Raw genomic sequence first — 23778 nt, 5'->3', positions numbered from 1 at the left:
TTAAGCCTTGACAACATGCACCAGAGGGTCAATCACTCAGCACTCAAGCGTGCTCAGGATTTGCTGTGTCCCAGAGACTGTTCCAAGCAGACTTTTATGGGATGTGCTCAGGTGTCTTCCCAGATTTTCTTCCTTAACATAATGTTGCATTCACACACACAAAGGTAATCAGTAATCTTATTTTAGGGATATGTTGTTTTTATTGATCTTTGCTGCCATTTTATCAGTTAGGTAGAGAAAGACTAACAAGACACAAAATACTTCATTTTCATGGGACAAATTGTGCAGTCAGATCCTTTCATGGTCCTTTGGCAGCCTAGAGTCTGTGTAAACACATTAGAATTCACTTGTTGTGTTTCATTGGAATTTGACCATATACACGTATTGATTTTTCTTGATGAAAAGTAATGTTTGATTAGTCTTACATAACTTACTCCCTGAAATTAACAGTCAAACCCATAGTAAATATTCATCTAAGTAAGTCTTCTGTCATTTCTATTTTGTTCTCTCCCTTGTAAGTTACTCATGACAAGTCAGTTCAGAATTCTGCTGTTTCACTTGCCTTTGTCATTATTCTGATTTCTTTTACTGGATCCCTTTGTTTGACCACATCAGTATTGGACTTACAGTTCTTCCCTTGGAGATTAGCCTTATCCTTTGTAGCTTTGCCACACACACCAGCCACCACCATTTCATTTCAGTCTGCAGATTTCTCTGTTGTTGGTACTGGTGAAAGAATCCTCACCATGACCTCTAGGACCCTGCCCCAACCACCTCCCTTACAGTGCAGCCAGAAACTTTCTCCATCCTTCTGAGATCATTTCTCCAAAATTACTGGAGAAATGTCTAATTCAACGTGACAAATTTCCAGAGGGGAAACAAAACCCTCATTTTTAAAAAGGGAGAAAAGGAAGACCTAGGGAACTACAGACCAGTCATTCTCATCTCTGTACCTGTCAAGATCATGGAGCAGATCCTCCTGGAAACTATGCTAACGTACATGGAAAATAAGGATTGGTGACTGCCAACATGGCTTCACTAAGAGCACATCATGCCTGACAAATCTGGTGGCCTTCTACAGTGGAGTTACAGCATTGGTGGATAGGGTTAGAGCAACTGGCATCATCTACCTGGACTAGCACAAAGCATTTGACAGTGTCCTGCATGAAATCCTTGTCTCTAAATTGGAGGGACATGGATTTGATGTATGGACCACTCAACAAGGGGTAAAGAATTGGCTGGACACTCATACTCAGTAAGTTTTTCATCCAAATGAAGACCAGTGACAATTGGTGTTTCTCAAGGGTCGATGTTGGGACTGGTGCTCTTTTGCATCTTTATCAGTGACGTGGATAGTGGGATTGTGTGCACCCTCAGCAAATTTACTGCTGGCACCAAGCTGTGTGGTGCAGTTGACATGATGGAGGGAAAGGATGCCATCCAGAAGGACCTAGACAGGCTTGAGGGGTGGACCTGTGCAAACCTCAAGGAGTTCAACAAGGCCAAGTGCAAGGTCCTACACCTGGGTAGGGCCAATCCCAAGAAAAAATACAGGCTGGGTGGAGAATAGATTGAGAGTAGCCTCAAGGAGAAGGACCTGGGGGTGTTGGCTGATGAGAAATTCAACATTGGCTGTCAACGTGTGCTTTCAGCCCAGAAGGACAACTGTATCTTGGGCTTCATCAAAAGAAGCATGGCCAGTAGGGTGAGGAAGGTGATTCTCCCCCTCCACTCTGATCTCGTGAGACCCCACCTGGAGTGCTGTGTTCAGCTCTAGGTCCCCCAGCACAAGAGGGACATTGAGCTGTTAGGTGAGTCCAGAGGGGGGTCACAAAGATGATCAAAGGGTTGGAGCACTTCTCCTATGAAGACAGGCTGAGGGAGGTGGGGTTGTTCAACCTGAAGAAGGGCTCCAGGGAGACCTTACCTTCCATTACCTAAAGGGGGCTACAGGAAGCTGGGGAGGGACACTTTGTCAGGGAGTATAGTGACAAGACAAGGAGTAATGGCTTTAAACTAAAAGAGGGTAGATTTAGATTCAGTATAACAAAGAAATTCTTTGCTGTGAGGGTAGTGAGGCACTGGCACAGGTTGCCCAGAGAACCTGTAAATGCCCCATCCCTGGAAGTGTTCAAGGCCAGGTTGGATGGGGCTTTGAGCAACCTGGCTCAAAGGTTGTCAGGTGGGTGGTGTCCCTGCCCATGGCAGGGGTGTTGGAACTAGACGATCTTTAATGTTCCTTCCAACCCAAACCATTCTATTTATGATTCTATTAATTTCTTTTTAAACCCATCTTCAGTGTCAGCATGTTTGGACATCAGTAAGAAATCAGAGAAATCATCTGTTTAACAGTAGTAGATGGAAACAGAATGGAGGAGATAAGGATGTGAATTATACAATACATGCAATAAATAGAAATCCTAAATTGTGGACTGTTGTTTCCCTGTGTTTCAGGTTATGGTGCTCTCAATCTGTAGCTCTAAAAAAAAATATATATATAGACACTGCCAGATGATGGCTTGCTGAATCTTAAGGCACGTCTTACTTTCTCTGTCCAAACATCCCATATCAAATAAAAAAAATTACATCACCTTTGCTTTATCAGCTTTTAAGCTTCTCCAGCAAGGATCACTGTATACAGAATGGGTTCAAATACTAACATAGTCGCTTTAGGTCACTGCAACCATTTAACTAACATTACAGGCACCTATATTTAGGATTCCAGTTTTCCTTATACAGTTATTGGAGAACATTAGGAGCCTTCAGAAGGCAATCTATGGGTCTAAAAGCAGTTGTGTGAAGTCACAAAGGGTGAATATTCTTTCCCCTCACTCCTGATGATGAGCACAGTGAGGTTCTGATTCTGGTGGTGCCTTTCTGGGCATGAGACAATGATAATATGAAGAAAAAGAAAGAAAGAAAAAAAAAAAGATAATAATTTTAACTGTCATTTGAATCTTGAATAATTCTGTGTGTTACAGAAGAAGACCTTTAAGAAACAATCTGTGAAACCGAACATTTATTTTGTAGAATTGAACCCTGATGAACTGAAATCCCATTATCATTTCATTTGTTCCCTGAGATTCATTTCTCTGCAGATTTCCAAAGAACAGCACTAGATCAGTACATCTCTCAGCCCAAGCTTACCAGTCATCATCAACACTATCTTTGTGTTTGAAAATTAAAAAGTTAATTAAAAAAGCGGGGATGGATAAGAATTTGCATTTATGATCAACAAAGTTTTTAAACTTTCTCTTGCTATCAGACTTAGTAAGAAAAAAAATATCTTGTCAAACAGTTTTACCTATTTATTATGAAACAGAAGGACTTCCTTAGGGTAGGCAACACCTATTTGCTTTTACAGAGAGCCATTATTATCTGTATTTTTCTCTAAACTCAGACACTATCAATATCTCCTTTTCCAGGTTGCTTAATTCTGAGATTAAGGGTGAATAAAAATATGAATAAATGAACTTTATACTCGGACACTACAAGCATTTTGAAAGGATCCCCAAAGGCAGAGAGGGGTTCCCAGTCAAAGGTTGCAGTGGAAAAACAAGAAAGTGAAGTGATCTGCTGAGGGTAGCACAATCAACTGGAAATGTGTGAGACAAATGCTGATTTCTTGACCTGGCTTTTTAACTTAGCGCTTGATAAAGACAGATCCCCTTAAACCAAATGCTAACATAGGTACCCTTAATGCTATCAACTTGAATATGTCCTTGAAAACAATATCGTTCACTGCATTGCCAAGACGTTAACTCCCACAGCTGAGCACATTTGTGGATGCTTCTGTTTTGCTTGTCTAGTGTAAGAGGTTGGATCCAGACTGGTTTCCCATTGGTAAGTCCTGATGCTGTTAGTCAGAGGGACTGGGCTCTGCTACATCTGTCTCTAGCCCATTGCCAAGAGGAAAGACTCAATTGCTTTTGCCTTGTTAGATACACAGCTGAAAGAAAGACCACATCCAAATTACTTCTCCCATTGACTTTTCTACTCATCAGGGAGTTCAAGCTGGTCTCTGCCACACTAATTCTAAGCAAGACAAAGAAGAAAAAAAAAAAAAGTTGTTTAAAATGCCTGTGTGTAAAAGTGGCATAGGTAAGGTCAGAACTGCAGAGAATCAAGATTTATAGCCATGAAGACAATTAAATTGCAGACATGCAAATCCACTGGTTTTGAACAAATTCATAGTTTCCACATTTTGATTTCTTTTTTACAAACTTGATTGCCTAGTATTTTAATAGAAACACAAAAGCCTTAGAAATTCACAACGGAAGCAATGTTTTCCTTAGAAGAGAAAGACATCTAGCACAATATTGGTTTGATTATCATTGTTGATAGCAGATACTTTAAGAAGTAGTCAAGGCAAACTTTCCTTACTATGACCTTCTGCATCCATTTTTGTAGAAGGCTTGAAGTCTTCCCAAGCTGGAAATTGAATCTCTTTCCCTAATGATTAATAATTCTGGGAGAACATTCTCTTCCACAAATGTGACTGACTACTTTTTTTTTTTTTTTTACACGCCAATACATTGGACTTTCACAACATCCTGGTCTCACTCACAGCTGTGTGAAGAACATCCTTCTGCATAAAAATTTCCCTGAATTTAAATTGATAAGGGTTCTTGTGCTACACAAACTGTGAATAAGCATTCCCTATTCACTTTCTGCAAGCTTTTCATGATTTTATGGACATTAATTTGTTGCCTTGCAATTGTTCTTTTTCCAAGCTGAAAAGTCATTTTCTATATAGCTTTTTCTCACAAAAAGCTGCTTCCTATTTTTTTTCCCCTTCTCTCTACTTTTTCTGGCTCTACTATATCGTTTTCAAATTGAAGTACTAGAAGTGAATGCACATTTTAAGATGTAAGAGTGTTATGTGTTTATGCAGTGGTATGATATTTTCTGCTTTACTCTTTATTTCCTTCCTAATAATATTTAGCATTTGTTTCCTTTTTTTTTTTTTTTTGATTGATGTTTTCATATAATTATTATAACTCCAATTTCTCTTTCTTGAATGATAATGGCTAGTTTATATCCTAGATATAGTCAGAGATGGTTTTTCTCATTTACATAACTTGCATTTGTCAGGATGAATCCCATCTGCCATTTTATTTCCGAGTCACAGTTGTGACATTTGCTACAAGTCCTCTCAGTCAGTTTCCTTGTAATGAAACTGAATGGTTTTATACCATCCGTTCAATACAAAACTCTTCTACTTCATCAATAAATGTGTTAAGTAACAAAATCTCTGCACAGGTCCTTGTGGAACTCCTTTGTTAACTCTGCATTATAAAAATTAACCATCAATTTCTGCTACTCTTTTCATACCTTTGGAACATGTGAGAACTTAGATTTTTGAAGTCCTTTGTTGAAAGCGTCTTTTAAAAACTTTGCGGAGTTCCCCATGGTGAGTGAATTTGTACACTTTTATGTACTTGTTCACTGACTACATTAATGAACTACAGGTTGGTGAGATATGACTTCTCTCTGCAAATTTCATGTTAGAATTGTCATATTTTATCCAATAGTAATAGATTGTCTTAATAGTATCTTAATAACATAGAGGCATCTTAATCTTAAGAATATGTTAATAATAATGTATCCTTTACTGTGCTCACCATCAGATTGCTGACTATGAAAGACAGCTACTAGTTCGCAATCTACCAGACTTACATTTAAACAGGCATCGTACTTAACATTTTTTTTCCTGGGCTGAGCATAATTTCTCCCTCACTTTCATAGTATGAGATTGCACAGATAAGGCACACTTCCCTTCTGTTTTCCTGGGCATGCTACAAAGGGGGTGGTGAGAAATGTAGTGGCTCCTAGGATAGGTCAGACACTGCAGCTAGGAGCCAGCTGTATCCACAAAGTTGTACTGGGATTCCAGCGGGGAAAATGTGAAGTCTTCCAACAAAGCTGGAATTTAAAAGCATTCTATATTAAGTGAGCTTTTTTATCTTCACTTGCCAATTTTACATTCACACATGCAGCTATTAATGCTAAAAGGGTTACAAATGATCTAGATTCTTGAAATAACTTATGTGATGTGCAGATATAACTTTTGTTTAGTTGTAACAACTTTAGTGAAATACAGGCCCTATGTTTCATGAAAGTAAATGTGCCAGTACTAAAATCTTAAAATCTGATTATTTCTAATAAAATCCTTCTCTTTTTTATTCCTTAAAGATTTTTGAATCAGTTTTTAACATCTGGACCATCTTATATCTGCTTCACCAGTCTAATAGTCTCAGTCTCAAAAGAAAATAAATTTCACTGAGATTCACCAGTAGATGACAGATGGATTCTCTCATACTGCCTGAGACATGAAATTGCAGGTGACACCTGATATATGATAATAAAAGAGCACCCATCAAGTAATCAGCTCCTGGCCTTTATTTCAATGACGTCATGAGAACACAGGTGGCTTACCTCTGAGTCCCAGCACTTTGGAGTAAAATGGTGTTCATTGTTAGGGGCTTACCAAAAAAAACTTTTATCTCCCCATCTGTGTGGTCTCTTCTGTGATAATTTTGGAGTGAAGCCATCTTCACTCTTCTGCCTGCTTAACTGAAAGTTAGGAGGAATTGGCTGCAGGGCTGTTTTTCCTGCTCTCTTTCTTTTTATGAAAACCATCATTTGGTGCATGCATTTTTTATCAATACCTGAACATGTCCTGTACCATGATTAAGAGAGTTTATGGGGAGAAAATGAATTCTGCTGCACCAGTCAATTCTCAAATACAGGTCAAGCCAGTTTTCAAACTCATGTTTGAAACCACAAACAGATCCTTCTCTTCCACAGTGTATCGATTGCACAACATTTGCTGTTTTGAAGGAGTAACTATCTAATTTTCAACATACCGATACACAGTTTCAGAGCCACCAATCAAGCATTTAATGTAAAATATTCCATTGATGTTGGCAGACTAACTATTCTTTATCCTAGGATTCAAGATATTACATAAGCATAATATCTGCCCTATAACGTTCCTAGAAGATCCTGTCTGTGGTTTTCATCTATCTTTTCAAGCAGTCATGGAAAATCCCACATGAAAATCCAAATCCTAAATCAGTCAGCCTCAAAGCATGGGGCACCAAATTCAAGTGTGTGGGATATCTGCACAATCTAAGTGGTTCTTGGTTATGACCAAAGATTCAGCTGTTAATGAAACCTTGTCACTGGACAGTGCAGAGAGATCAAATTCACTGGCGTCCCAGATTTTCAAGGCTGTACTCCCAAAGAATCCTCTTGCCTAAGACCATTTTATGAACAAAGCTACAGCTGAAAAACAGCAACCCATTGTGATGAACACAGCTAAGCTGCTCTCATCTCTGTGAAAGGATTAGTGGAATTGCTTTGATTACTCAGACTGAGGAAAAGGTGGGACCATGATCAGGATTGCACTGCTAGTTCACCCTCCACAACACGTTCAAAGAAATCACAATGGCATGTTTCTTGCTAAGTGCAAAGAACACAATACCATTCTGATGAATGAAAAAAGACTGCCTAAAATGAGTTTTGCAGCCAGTTTAAGTAAATGTTTGGTTTTGATGGGATACGTGCTCTGTGAGATGAGCCCTCTGTATGAGCCCATGATGACACATATAGAGTTCACAACAGTAAACATCTGGCAGCTGTGTATATGGTATAGTCATGGTTAAAAAAGTCACCCCTAATTGCCTGAAGGTTGATATGTGGAATGGCTTTGTGGCAGTCCCAGGAAGAGTGCATTGTCCAGAAGGTGACTCTCTCAGTAAGTCATAACCTCATGGCTGGCAATGAGAAAGTCTGTGTTTCAGAAGCTGGGGAGGAGTCATTCACTACAGAAAATGGACCCATGGGGAAGATGCATCAGTAATGTCATTGGGCCAAATAAAAGGAAACAGCAAAACTCCAATTCAATGTATGGGTCAGTACAGCAGGTAGGCATCATTTCTTAACCCAAAGTGCAAAGATTGTTCCTAGATGAGTCCTAGGAGCTCTTACCAAAAGCTGATACCTCCTTTGATCCACCTTATTCCATTAGCAAGGACTTGATAGCTCTTTCATTTCAAAATGATAACATATGCATATTTCTGTTATAGCAGGATGTAATTGCACCTTTGGCCCGCTTTTTGCTTGTTGCTCTGTCTGCAAATTACATTGATGAGCTTCTAATATATAGAATATACATTCAGAATACACATTAGTGAGTGTATATTTTCCATTTTAACCTCATCCCCTAAGCTCAGTTTCAATAAAATGCTACAAGAAGTTATTTCTTGTTTTGTTCAAGCACCCTGCTGATGTTCATCAATCTTTCTCACTGCCCTCCTGCTTTTTTATCTCACAGTGATCACTCCCCTCGTTCTATCTCTCAAAAACATGACTTTTATTTAAACAGATTCCTTTTTCCCTCCCACATTCTGGCAAGAGTTGGGCAGAACAGTTTGCCCATCCACAGAAGCCTTGATGTTTAGAAACATTCCTGTTTAACATCCAAGCACCCTCAAAATGAAAAGCCAGACAGCACTTCATCCGTTCCAGAACAGACAATGGACCAGCAATTCATGAATTTTCCTGGGATCCAGGAGGAATTTGATTTTCTACTCTACATTAGAGTTGAACTGCTGGCCTTACACAGCTGAGGAGGTAAACAGTCACTTTTGCTTAACTGCTGGGAGAGAGGTGCTCAGCAAGAAATTCCCTTCTTCTCTGGTACATATTATTATGACAACTTGTTTTTGAAAAATTAATTTGTCAAAGAGAGAACACAAATTAGGGAAAAAAAAAAAACAACAACGTTAATTGCTGAAATCCTGACATTATTTTCTATTATCAAGGCACTCTAGCTTTGCTAGCCAGTAGGATGGATTTGGTCTCTATCAGCTAACCCAAATCCTGCTGGCAGCAGTCAACCATGCTTTCCCAATGAAAACCACTTCTCTTCAGTCTCATTCTCCTGCACCAAGTTTTCACCTTCTCCATCTTCCAACAGTACAGAGTCATTAAACTCGTGCTTTCACTGTTCACAGAAAGCTAGGAAGCTATGCAACCTCATTTGGGAAGTTGCCATTACGAATACTCAGAAAAGCCAAAGTCTTACTTTTTCTCTTGCTGCAGAGAATGGAGAAAGCAAAGGATTGAATGGAACAAGAAAGAAGTGGTCAGGGTTAGCATGCAGAGATTGAGCTATCTGTCCTGTTACCCTCCTCCTTTCAGTGATCTCCCAGTAGTGGCTTTATTCTTCTGGCTATGGGAAGAATAATATAACATACTCATTAAGGATATGTTCAGAACAATATTTACTATCTTTCTTATCAAGAACCCATAAAAAAGATTATTATTTTAAAAGTATGTGCATGACCATATGTTGGATACGTTAAATAAATGTCTCTGCCTTTTTATTGGTGCTGCTTTACATGTTCAGCCTGCCTTCACCTGGGTATGCTTTGACATGGTTGATTGTGTCATAATAATCAGGTTTTAACAAATTCCCATCTTCAAAGTATTGAAGTAGTAGTATTTTAACAAAAATACATCTATAGAAGGATTTACTTTTGTTATTTCTCTGGTTCCCCAAAGAGTAAGGCAAAATATTGTTTGTGTAAGTTCTAGCCCACTACAGCAAATACTGTTTCTGTAAATAATTACACAAAATAAAAAATGATTTGGGGATGTTTTCATGCCTGGATTTTTCTTCCCATATACTTTCTTGAAGTTTCTTTTTATTACCATGAACATCTCATAAAACATATTTTAAGGTTGCATTCTCAACAATTGCAGGTATTTATTTTCCAGGAGGTTTCACATCAGAAGCTCTGTACCTACAACTTCACACATACAACCAGAAAGTAAGAAACAATTATATGAGTCTCCAGTGGCCTACAGTAACTAAATAACAAATGGTGGAGAAAAAAAAAAATCACAAAACATTTGAGTGAGCAGTTTCAAACACAGACAGATTTAAAGAAAATTAAGTTATTTTCAATGAATAGATAAAGAGATAATATTTTCCCAGCAAATTATTCATTATTTATTGGATAGGATTTTCAATAGTTTTGGGTTTAGAGTGCTTGTCCTTGTATTGACAGACAATTGTATTGCTAGACATAATGTCATTCGATTTAACCTTAATGGGATCAGATTATTCACCAGGAAATGCACATAAATAGACACACATGCAGACCCTAGAAGGTACTTATACACATAACTCTGTTGGATTTCTTCTGGAGTTTGATTCTTTGGTGTCCTCAACAATCTTAGTGTTTGTGATATTCATTTTCCTATTTGTTTCTGTCTGAAAGAGTAATATTAATAATTGTAATTTTCATTTAGGGCCTAAGCTGTAAACAAGCAGATATGACATCCATGTACCACTAATGTGCATGAAGCAGTTCTGGGAAACCGTTGTTTTATGTAGTAATCATAGTAGAGTCTTTCCAGGTTTTAAATTTAATTCAGCTTTACATTGTCAAACTGGAAGTAGACTGTATCAAATACTACAGATATTTTGGTCCTTAGAGTGTAGGTCAGTAATCACATGAAAATGTTGTTCCTTGAGAAATTAGGAAGGTATCACTGAACCTTAGAACTCCTCAGCTTAGTCACAAAGCTATCTGGTGTGTGGGACAATTTATAAAATGTTATGTCTGTTACAAAAGATCTTGTTTGAGAAGGGTCTATAAATTAATGTTAATTTTCCTAATTTACTTATATATACTGCATATTCAATTCTGCATTCGCTGTCTTCTGAAATTCGTGATGGACTAAGTGAAGACTATGGTAGCATAGAGGATTGTCCGTGGGTATCACTATGACTGAGTAAGCTGAAAGATTTTAAGTTTTTAGAATGTTTGTGCTACAGTAGTATTTCTCCAACTTGTTTATATATTCTACCCTGAAATTGGAAGTAACATCCGAGTGAGCTGGGCTTTGAACAACCAAAGTGTGCTCTGTGGTGAAGATTGTTGAAAAACAGTCCTGGATGGGTACCAGAAAATGAGAAAACTCAGGTTTGTGTCAGTCTTTCTGTGTCTGAATTCCCTATTTACACAATGAGCATATAATACTTCTCTTCAGAAGAGCATTGTGAAAATATGTGTCATCACTGGTTATGAAACTGCAGGACTGTGCCCCATAAATGGGGCTAAATGAAGCTAATGAAGAAATATATAAATCTGCCTAAAAACAAGGCCAGGGCTGAGGGACCAATACAAATAGCTGTATTTTGTATAGCTGATTTCCAGAAAAGTAGTGGGTAAAACAAAAGATATTTAATCAAAACGTCTCTTAAGTAAAGATCTGAATAGTGGTGAAAGAGGCAATGTTAACATTCTAGCAGTTTCTGATTATGAAGGGTCTGAGTCTGCCACTTGAATACATTTGTATTAGTATTCACACGTAATTTACCCACCATGCAAGATTACTGTGTGTTGCACATAGTTTCATATTAGATTTACTTGGTTCTGTATTTACTTGTGAAACAAAGACCTATTCAGTCCATTCGATCACCACTTTCCTGTTGAGACACCAATAGAAAATATGCTTCTTTGAGTTCATGTTAGTTCTACTAGATGAATTCTCTACATGACCACAAGCAATTTTGATTATATTCTACATAAAAACTGTGTAATATTTTATCTGATGCCAAACTCACAATAATTGTCCGAGATTCACTCACTGAGGTACATCATCCATTGAGCCAGCTAGTGCTTCCTCTCCCCATTTTTAAACTGCAAACCGAAGTCTTTTTTTCTAGCAAATTCTTGCTTTTTCAAATTACTGGTTAATACAGTAGTAGCAAAGATAAACTTCATAAAATAGATTAAATACTAAAAATGCAATTATGTTTTAAATTAAATGTAAATGTTTAAAAATATAAAACTTTGTAAATGTGTTTTTGCATTTTGTACTGAAACCTCCCATATATATGTATAGAGCAATTGACCACACATAAAACTGTCTCACAAATTTCAAAGTAATAGTTTGTGTAATTATATTGAATCAGAGGGGTCCTGTTACTTTGTTCATAGCTGGGAAAAAAAAGCTTATGTAATACTGAAATGAAATGTTATTACAGTCTCACTTACTCATTCTTGGAATTGGCTTAGTGATTACTTCAACATCAACATCGGTGAAAAACATTTGACATCTGGCCTGGAAAATCAGACAGCAGACCACAGAGACTTTGATTAAAAAACTTCATATAATTTTCTCCAATCAGTAAGCTGGCCTATTCTTTATTAGAATGAAGGTTTCTCTCATCACCTGCAAATTTCTAGGAAGACCTCAGAAAAGAAGAAAAAAAGCAGTTCTTCCACTTCTGTAATAAATTTCCATTCCAACAAGCAATTGTACAGAAGACTGAAGAGGAGTGTCAGCTCTGACAAACTGTTTTCTTTTGTTTGAAAAGGGTCAAATATCTAATTTCCACTTTTTTTTTTTTTTTTTTTTTTATTTATTCCTTTGTCAAAGTTTATTTCTTCCTTCTCTGTTTAATGCTTCCTTGGAAGTTTTGCACAAGATACAAGCCCCTTTTCTGGAAGAGATGACAAAATGTACAAGCTTTTTCATGCTCCCTGTATGTCACTGAATAATCCATGTGAAAAATAACATAGGCCACATATGTTCTTGTTCTTATATCCTCCAGAGCACAGCCACCCCATGAAAAAGAATGAGCCATTAGCACAGCATTACAACACACCTTCAGAAACGAACTGCACTGCAGCATTGCCGGGAATGAGTCAGCCTGAGACTCCAGATCACGACATGAGAACAAGGCATCAATGAAGTCATGAAAGAAATACTACAGTAATGAACACTGCCTTTCTTCTTTGAAGCAGATTTATAGGATGAAACTTGGTAATTAACTTATTTCCAACAGACTAATTTCAATGTATGTTTTCAGCTCAAATAAAGTTGCTGAAACCATTTCAAATACCATATACCCCATCTTCCTTTTCTTTGGCAAAGACAAAGTCCTTGCTAATATCTTACCACAGTAGATTTGCTTGTCTCTTAACAACGAGGTATGTGGTAAAATATGATCAAAACACTCATAAACACTCATAAAACACTATCAAAACACTCATAATTAAATCCTAATAAAATTACAAAATTGTAATAAAAAGAAGCTACAGTATCTCCTTGAAATGCATGTCACAGCATAACCCATAGAAAAACTAATACTCAAAAATCTTGATAGCAGAACTATAACAAAGAGAGGGAATAAGCTAGCTCCTTGTAAAAGAACAGGAAATCTCTGCTGTGGTAAACTAACGACTGTATCTAAGGATGTATCTTAAAGGTGCTAACCAGAATCAGTCACGGCTCATCCCAGATGTTTCAGTGCAGATAATGTTCTCTTACTTGTGTTGGGTTTTGTTAGAAGCAGCTGTGTTGGTTCCTCCCATGTAATATAGCACCTTATTCACAGAACACCTTGATACTTCCAAATATTGCAGTCGGAGTAATAATCCCCATGAACATGGGACTAATAATGCAAACTCAACAAATCAAAACATATATTAATGGTATGTCTATTAAGGCACAGCGTTTGTTTCACTGTATATGGGAAAAAAACAATCTGCTTGCTACCAAAGCATAGATACTGATCACTGTGTCCTAGCTGTATTCTGCAACTTCAACTTCTAATTCTGAGATATCATGACTAGCTTCCCACCATAGTACATAACTATGAATTTCACAGTACAACTATAACAAACCTATTTTTGTGATGTATATAACTAAATCTCATTGAGAAATGTATTGCATAGGATCTATTACCCTCTAATCCAAAGTCTTGCTACTCTGTGTCTTATACGCACCAAATGGTTTGCATTCATGCTACACTCCATGCCATAGTAGATATTTTATTAACAGAAAAAGTACTGAAGCCCCTCCACCAGCAGCTGGGTTACTTATTGCTTTTGTAATAGTAGCAAAACAGAATAAAATCAGAAGGCTCTATCTTCCTCCCCATGTAAGGGAATATAGGGAGAGAAGTGCATAGAAGGAGAGTTTTTTCTCATATGTTACAGTGAACAGGTGGAATACTTGCAGGGGTATGATGAGCTGTACATTGTGTTTGCTTCGTTCTGCTACATGGCTACTTCCCTGCAACAGACCAATGCAGAATTTGACATTAATAACTTTACACTCGCTAATTGGTTATGGACTTTATAGTACTAATCAATAAACTAATTAAGCTGGGTGAGCTGGTCTCCTGAGCCCTTCTTAAGAACAACAGACTGTCAAAGCACAGGTCACAGGCATGGCAAGAAACACGTGAGTTACTTATCAGGCACAAGCGTGGTATGCAAGTGAGGAGGGCTGCAAGCCCAGGAGGCAGCAAGGCCTGTGGGGAAGTTGCATCTGGGAGCATGCAGGCAGGGAAGGGCACCTATAGAAACATGTATCACCTGAAGTGTGATCACAAGAGAAAGTCAATACAAAAGGCATCTCGAGCAAAGTGTTGGCTTGAAAGACCTCAGAAATTGTTTTCCTTTTGTGTACCCAAGGATTTAAAATTTAAAATTAAAAAAAAAAAAAAAAGTATAGACCAGTATTAAAATAAAGAAATCAATCAATCTGAAAAATAAAATCTTCAGAAGAAAACAAATAAACCTCTGTCATTAACTTCTCCCACCAAACAGAACTAGTTTACACCATTTCATCAACTGTCTAAGAGCTTGGATAAACGAGAGCAATAAGGTTTGTTTTCCATATAACAGGGTAGATATGCATACATGAGCTCATTGCTATCCTGTTTTTCTCTTAAGCATGTAGTAGCTTTTCTGCTTCCAAGAACACTGGACTTTATATAATTTTTCTTCTGCTCAAAATTTTAACCACAAGAGAGAGAAAGTGTGTGTGTGTGGGGGGGGGGGGGGGGGGGGGGAGGGGAGGGTGCGGAGAGAAAGAGAGAATTGTGGGCATTTACCTAACAATGAAACAATGATCGACTCTGAAAAGGTACAAGATGAACTTTTATAGTATATCTTCTTAATCCAATGAATCTAGTAAAGGCTGAAATAAAAGGAGTTATATAATCAGATCATCTCTGACACAACAAATTGAAAAGACCCAGAATGTTCCTTTCAGGCTCCTGTCACTACTGCTGTTACTCAAGATACCTGAATATGAATTAAGTGACACCAAATGCATTTTGTCTCAAAGTAAGTAACATCAGTTTACTGAGCTCTACATGGTACTTGCCAAGAATGTAACAATTCTTAATGTAATTGCAGTAAGTGCTTGGTACACTAAGCTTCCTAGGTAAGCAAGTAGCATATAAAGACTAGACTGAGACGCTATCCTGTTCCCGAATTCCACACACCAGTACATGCTATCAAGTGACATTATGTTTCTTTTCTTGCTACAATTCTTCTAAATAATTGCATCACTAGTGAGTGATATCAGAAAAAAATAGAGATTTCATTATTTGTTTCAGATGAATCCTTGAGTATGGTTCACCTGAACATCTGTTGTTTTGCATTGCTGTGCAAAAAAAAAAAAAAAAAAAAAAAAAAAAAGTAATTTTATACATAGCATAAGCAGTTGGTTTAATTGGTTTGTTTTAAACAATAAAGGAATTTAGTAAAGTGTTATTTAACTTCTCTCTCAGAATAAGATGAAGTAGTCTCCTAACAAAATAACCTTCATCTTTATTTTTTTGTTCCATTTCTATAAAGCAGTACAAGTAACTAATTTTGTTTTTTCAGCTTCAGATATAACGAAATGATAATTAAAAATTCATTTTGGGTTAAACTGAAATAATTTTTTCTTACTTCAACAAATTTTAAGTTAATTTCACATAAAATAAATTCTTCCTTTGACCTATATTTTAAGCATTTTGTTCTGGTTTTGTTTCAACCAAATAAATTTGTACTAATACTAATACTAATAATTCAAATTTGAAATTAAATCCTACTTTAAACCAAAAATAAATCTAAGAAACAATGAAACATTTAAACTGAAATGACTATATAATTTTCTAATCTTTCTTCAAAACTGTAGACTTAATCTCTAAACTTCTCTTTACCTTTCTCTTTTAACATGACAGTGTTTAGTGTGCTAACACAGAGAAAATACAAAAAAAAAAAAAATTAGAATTTTTCCTATCTTCTTTTTTTTTTTTTTTTCATTTTCATTAATAAGACAGAGAAGTAGGCATTTATTGTAGAGACTAAGTATTGTGCAATTTGAAAGTGACATATTGAAATGTTTGCTAAGTATGGGTTTTGTGCATATTTCTAATACTATGAATAGCATTTAATCACTACATGGATCTTTTTTGGAGGGTTTATTTGTGACAATTTCATAATCTGTCACTAAGGGGGTTGTATATACAAATGCATTAATTCTTTGTTTGAAGATCTTATGACCATCCCAAACATGGGATCCTGCAGAAGAGTCCTGCCTAATTGTATGTTTACAAAGTTTATGTTTGTTTGCATATTGTATGATTGCCAAAATGTCTGGATTCAGGACTGACTGCACGGCCAAGATGAGCTGTGTTATTTTCCATTCAGTAAAGAATGATTTGCTGGTCCTAGAAAAGATTCTCTCACATTTTTTGAAGACCCCTACTGTAAGGTTCTTTCAAGTGTGCATTAGAAACTTTTCAAATTCTTGGGATTTTCTCAAGAGCAGCCTCAATGCATGGCTTAGGTACCCATTAATTCATTTTGTGCAGATGGATTTTTATTAATGAAATGTATGTTCTTGGAAGTATTTTCCATATCAGTTTACTTATAAACAGCCAAAACTAAGAACAAGTACAGGAAAAATTGTTTGCAGATCTAAAACATTGTTGGGGTTTGATTTCTCATTATATGGAAAATAATTCATTGAGTAATATGATGACAAAGGGAAATGAGAAATAATTTTTTATTACCTGCAGAGATATACAGCATTTAGCTCAGAGAAAGCAAGTTGACTTCTTTACCCTTATATACCACATAACCGAAGTACATTAAAACACCAGATGATCTCCTCCTACCCTAATGTCAGCTACATCTCCATTTAAATTTAGCTGGCATTTATGCAACTTTCACTTTACAGTGTAAACAATTCAATGAAATCCCAATACATCATTCTATAGGAAAATTGACGCAAATTTGGTGGATTAGAAATAATTACAATTAACAGCAGAATTTTTACTTCACCTCTTACATCACTGTAAATTCTATCTACAATCCAAAAATAATATCAGATAATCTTGAGCAGAAATGATTTACTTCTTTTGCAATATTTGTAAATATTAGCTACATTGCACAGTCCCTTGTAATTATCTGTCAAAATATTAACATGTAGAGTATAACTTTAGTATCATGTTGGATTTTCATCCAATAACCAACGTTTTTAAGATCATGTTGTTGAAGGAGTTTTTCACCAGTTCTCAAAATTAAAACTATGATACATATTCTTACATACTTATTGGTCAGTCACAATATTTTTTTTTTGGTTCATACAGTTATAATACCTTTTTTTTGGCTTAGAAGAGTTTAGAACAACACGAGTGTTGTTCTAAATCTACATCTAATCATGTACCTAAGAATTTTTTTAGCTGAAAGCAAAGCTGCCCGTTAGCATTCCAATCCAGTGAATCTGTAGCAGTTAGAGGAAAGAATGCCACCTGCTGAATTATCAATACCAATTCAGTTAGCATCCCATATTTTTCTTACAGGTCTTTTATTTTAATGCTGATCAAGCTCAATACTAGATGGCTTTGATAGTTGGCAAGACCACAGCCTACAGAAGTATGACTTCAGGATTCATGTGATGGGCAGGTGAATTTGCATAGTCAAAACCAAATATATAAAAAAGAAGCATTCATACATTTTGCAATACAGTGCATTTCCAGAAGAAGAACTTACTAAGTAGAATTTTTGGAGTTTTATAAGATTAAAAATGCTGAGAATTAAAGTAACACCAATGCAGATTTTTGAAGTTTATAAAAGCCAATATGCATAGTGATCAGGACAGCGACAGTACTGCTTAGAGTTTTTATCTTCTCATAAACCTATCAAGACAAATGACTAGTGATGAAATTATTTTAACATGCCTTATAACTGAGGATGATGCAGCAGTGAGACAAGCCATGTTGTATCCCACCTCTGTTTCACTGATGATATTGTAACTTGGTTCTGTTCCAAAATCTTTGGCTAGTTATACTCCAGACATGAAGAATACAGTTAAACCTCTGAAACTTTCAATGAATGAATTTATTTCAGATTTAACTTGTAAACTGAGCAGGCTTGATCTTGAAATCACTACAATAAATTAGTATGCAAAAATATGGGCCACTGATATTTTACCCCAACTCAGTTTGAATTAAAGAAAGTGCGTACACCAAGAAAGAATGTAAAACACCACTGATAGGGTCTTCAGTGGTATCTTTATATATATCTTTTTTCCTGACAGCAATATCACTTCTGTTGTTCTTTTGTATTCTACAGTCTTGCCCAATCATAATTTTATAGCTATCCACATTAATATGTTTGTTTTGTTGTTTGTTTTTCAAATTATTATTTATAAGATTAGGACAGCATTTTGGGTGTAACTTCAAATGACCTTTGCTGCACTTTATACTGTTTTTTTTTTTTTAATATAACAATGACACTCAAAGGAAGAAAGGAAGAGTGGAATTCAGTGCAGCTTTCAAATTAAGTAGATAATGGCATTAACATCTGCTGTGTAAAACAAGGAGAGCACAACTCCCAGTCTCAATTTTTTTGAAATTAGGTCACATCATAGGAGAATGGAAACCCTCTTCTAAATGATACATCTGAATGTAACCATCCTTTTTCATACACTACAATCATTCAAGATAATTTAGAATAAGCAGAACTTTATTTATCATTTAAATATGCACATTAGTACTGAATACCACTAAGAAAGCAGAATTCACATTCCACTTAAGATCAGAAATTTTATCCTATAATTCATATGGAAATTTGTACTTGAAAAACTGCAAGAATCACTGAGTCCATACCGTTGCTTTGTATGGTGGTGTATTAAGCTTTAAAATAAACTTACATTACACCATTTTTATTTTTCATAAACAGTTCAACAGCTGCTGTCATTTTAAAATGAACATATAAAAATGTCTAGATGCATATAAAACATGTATGCAAATAATAATGTGAAAATACCTTCTATTTTTTTTAAATAAAAAAAAAAGGGGGGGGGGGGATGTATTTCAAGGGTATTTAGAGTAATCAATCATCCAAATGAGAAGATGTTCTCAGTAGGGTGCTGGACTATTGCAGGAGAGGGTACTGATCTGTTAAGCCACATATGATGATGTGTAAAACTGAGGAAAATCAGCTGGCAACCACTCACACGTTGATGGTGAAGAAGTATGGTTTGCCTGTGAGCAGAAAAGGATAGGGGGCACTGGAGCCTGACTGAGCCACTGTCTTGCACAGCAAAGTTGGGGAGACCTCGGGGCCATAGCAGAACTGTGCTCAGCTGCGTTTTGCAGCTGGCAGGTGCAAGGCCTGTTTATCACTGCTAGGTGAGCTTGTGATGACAGTACAGCACCTTTCAAAGCAGTAAGTACTCAATGATATGCTCAGATAATATTTTAATGACTTAGAAAAACTTCTAGAAATAACCTGGCCTGAAGGAATGACTACAGGTAGACAGCGAGTGCTATTACAATGCATTGCCTAAAGTAATAAAAATAAAATAATAATAATAAAAAAAAGTGTGTAGTATTTTCTGTTAGGAGATGTGCAAACAACAAAATTGTATCACAATTAACAGTTACTTTTTTTTTTTTCTTTGAGTTAATTCACTTTTTACCATTTGCCAAAGAAATGTTTGTCTGTCTCTGTTCCCCACCTCTGAAGAGGTGTAAAAATAGCTGTGTTACAGGGCTGTTGTGACCACAGATGGTTAAATTATTCCTCCTGATTTGACAAAGCAGGCTTTGTTTATCTACAGCAAGTCATTTGCAAACAGAGTTCGCACTTCACAAATGTATTCTCTGTTCATAATTGTTTAATGAGCAGTATTCACAAAGACCAGTGGTGGGCTTGTTTGTGAATGATTTCCTCTGCTTAAGGTTTCCACTGGGTTACTGGTCATTTTGGCTACACCATTTTATAACAACTCAATTGATTTACTTTTTAACATCTCAAGTGATTTAAAGAGGAAACAACACCTATGAAGTAATGACAGTAAGAAATAGGTATGTTTTCCCTGTATGCTGGATCTTTTGTATACAAATTTCATTGCATTTTTCAGATCCCTCTTCTGAAAACAGGCATAGGTCTGGATGTTCCAGCCACTGAAAGCTATCTCCCAAACCCAAAATACTCCACAGGAATAACAGTAGACTAGCGGGAAGCTGCCAGAACAGAATTGCTGCTCAGAATTTAAGTACTATTTGTGAGATTGGTCTTCCAGTATTTCCTGAATTCACATGGCTCCTGTGAAGACTAATAGAGCATGTAGAAGATGCATACTTGTATAATATTTATTACTATTATCTTAGTTTATCTCATTGTTGTTTTACTATTATTTTTAAACCTTATAATACTTAATTATTTTCCTAAGCATGTTTTTCACAACCTAAAGAAATATTTTTAATGAATACTATTAATTTGGTCTTTCTGTATGTCCCAATGAAACACTGAGCACTGGTGCTTGATCACAGAATCATAGAATAATAGAATATCCAAGTTGGAAGGGACCCACAAGGATCATGGAGTCCAACTCCTGGGTCCCCAAAGGATGACACCAAGAAAAAAAAAAAAAAAAAGTTTCTGAGAGCATTCTCCAAACACTTCTTGAACTCTGACAGGCTTGGTGCCATGACCATTTCCCTGAGGAGCCTGTTCCAGTGCCCAACTGCCCTCTCAGTGAAAAACCTTCTCCTACTATCCAGCCTGAGCCTCCTCTGTAGTAGCTTCAAGCCATTCCCTTGGGTCTTATTACTGATCACCAGAGAGGAGATCAGTGCCTGCCTCTTCACTCTCCCTCATGAGGAAGTTCTAGACTGTGACGAGGTCTCCCCTCAGTCTCATCTTCTCCAGGCTGAACAATCTAAGTGACTTCAGCCGCTCGTCATACATCTTCCCCTCTAGACACTTTACCTTATTTGTTGCCCTCCTTTGGACATTCTAACAGTTTCATATCTTCCTTCTACTGTGGTATCCAAAACTGCACACAGTACTTGAGGTGAGGCTCACCAGCACAGAGTAGAGCGGGACAATCACTTCCCTCGAACAGCTAGCAATGTTGTTTTTAATGCACCCCAGGATACGGTTGGCCCTCCAGGCCGCCAAAGCACACTGCTGGCTTGTGTTCAGCTTGCTGTCGATCAAAACCCAATGTGCTGGGTCTGGCTCAGATGAAGTTAACTTTCCCTGCAGCACCCCATACAGTGCTGTGCTCTGCAATTGCGACTAGAACAGCAGTGGTATCACACCGGTGTTGCGTCTGCTGCTGAGCAATGCTGTCACTACATCAGGCCTCCCTCCAACCCCCCTAGAGCCAGGAGGCTAGGGGTGGGCAGGAAATGGAGAGGGGACATCACCAGCGCAGCTGACTTAAAAGAACTAAAGGGATATTCCATAGCATGTGGTGTCACACTCAGCAATAAAAGGTGGGAGAGAGGAAAGAGAGGGGGGATCTCGTGGAAGCATCTGTCCTCCTGAACAACCACTACGTGTATTGAGGCCCTGCTTCCCAGGACATGGCTGAACATCACTCATTGATGGGAATTAGGGAGTAACTGCTTTTCTCTCTCAGTGCTTCCATGCGACCTTTGCTTTTTTTTTAATTTTCTTTCTTTCTTTTTTCTTTTCCTTCCCTCCCTCTTCCTTTTTCCTTTAATTAAATCCTACTTATCTCAAGCCTTGAGCCTTTTGTGGCTTTCAATTTCCTCCCTCCTTCCCTTTGAGGAGGGGGAGTGAGAGAGCAGCCATGGTGTAGTTCGGCAAACCACCACACCCCTAATCCCTTTCTGCAGGGCTGCTCTCCAGCATCTTGCCCCCCAGTCTGTATGGTTGCCCCTCCTCAGGTGAAGAATCCAGCATTTGTTCCTGCTAAACTTTGTGGTTTTGGTGATTGCCCAGCTCTCTAATTTGTCCAGATCTCTCTGCAAGGCCTCACCACTCTCAATGGAATCAACAGTTCCACCCAGTTTAGTATCATCTGTGAACTTGCTCAAAGAACCTTCAAGTCCTTCATCCAAATTGTTTATGAAAACATTGAGGAGGGCTGGTCCTAAAATGGAGCCCTGGGGAACCCCAACAGTGACAGGTTACCAGCCCAATGTAACCACATTTACAAGAACCCTCTGGGACCAATCATCAGCCAATTGTTCACCCATCTTACTATGCTTTTACCTAACTGTATCCTGATCATTTTGTCCAGAAGGATACTGTTAAGATATGATAACTCCCAGTATCTATTCAGAATTTAGTCTCTACTTCTATCCTTTCCAGGCCAATTTCTATCTTTTTGCCTTAATCTCCACCCCAAAGGAAGCATTAGGAAAGGCAGAAAATGAAACAGAACTTTCAAACTTCCATCAAGCAAAAAAGCAATGACTGAAAAAAAAAAAAAAAAAAAAAAAAAAAAAACACAAAAAAACAACCCTTCATCCTTTCCTGTTATGGTTTGTTGAATCTTCCTTTGTCTTGTTGTATAATAGGAATAATGTTCATGGCACTGGAGTATACACACAATAAATAGCTTCTGTGGTTATCAAACACCTCAGCTTCACTTCAGCATTTAATCACCCACAAAAGCCATTTCTTTGCCTTGTATACTTCTCTGCCACAAACATTATCCGGTAGCTAACAAACACCCTGGAGTGCCAGACCTTCATTTTGTACTCTGAAAGATGAATTGGAAGAATAAAAAAAATCAACCCGCAGTTTTTAAAATAATAGATTAAAAGTTAAAAAAAGGAGTAATAGTAATCAAAATCCCAAAGCCCACATTAATGCAGTAGAGAAAAGTCTGGTGCAACCACAATAAAAAAATTTGGCTGTCTTCAGTGATCTCCCAAAATTACCTGCTGGAAGGACTCCAAGAATAAAAAAGCACAGTTATGTTGGACATATGCTAGGAGATTATGATAATAACTTTGTTCTGGGAGAAATTAACTTTGCTCCCATGTTAGGAATAACCTTAGCAAAGCCAGCAGTGCTCTGAATAACACAACTTAGAGAAGTTTCTAACCGTAAATATAAATGGATGTTTCAAGATGCTTTGACAAACCCAAAATGTTAATGTCCCGAAAGACATAAAGCATAATACAAAGTTAATATTCCCCTAATTCATCTTTTCTGCTTTTCCCATGTCCCTCTCTTCACAGGTCCTCAGGTTGTCTTTTAAGCTGCAGACAGTGCTGAAGAGTTCCTGACACCTTCAAAACTGGTGAACTTCTATTGGTCTCAAGCAGTCTTATTATGCCTATGTGTATGCTTCTGATCAGTCCAGTTGTTCTCTTCGTGTATGTTTTCATCTCATATATGTCTGATCAACAGTATCTGGTCAAGTTACTGCAGTTCCTGAATGGATATTTGTGGCTTCTGACATTATCTAGGTAAGCAGAAGCCAAAAAGGGAGAGATGCCTGTGGAAAAGATAGACAGAATGAATAAAACTTTTTCCATTAAGGTCAGAAAGGAAGTATTATGGGATAGTAATAAGACAAAGTAAATGTGTCTGAAGAGAAAGAAGAAAACGCTGAAGAAAGGGTGGTAGGCAGACAAAAGGAGAAAGGTAATGGAATCTCTACAGAGAAAAAGAAACAAAGAGT

Source organism: Aythya fuligula, chromosome 2, assembly GCF_009819795.1.
Source record: "Aythya fuligula isolate bAytFul2 chromosome 2, bAytFul2.pri, whole genome shotgun sequence".
Taxonomy (NCBI): Eukaryota; Metazoa; Chordata; class Aves; order Anseriformes; family Anatidae; genus Aythya; species Aythya fuligula.
The sequence above is the reverse complement of the archived record's forward strand: the minus strand, read 5'-3'. Positions refer to the sequence as shown.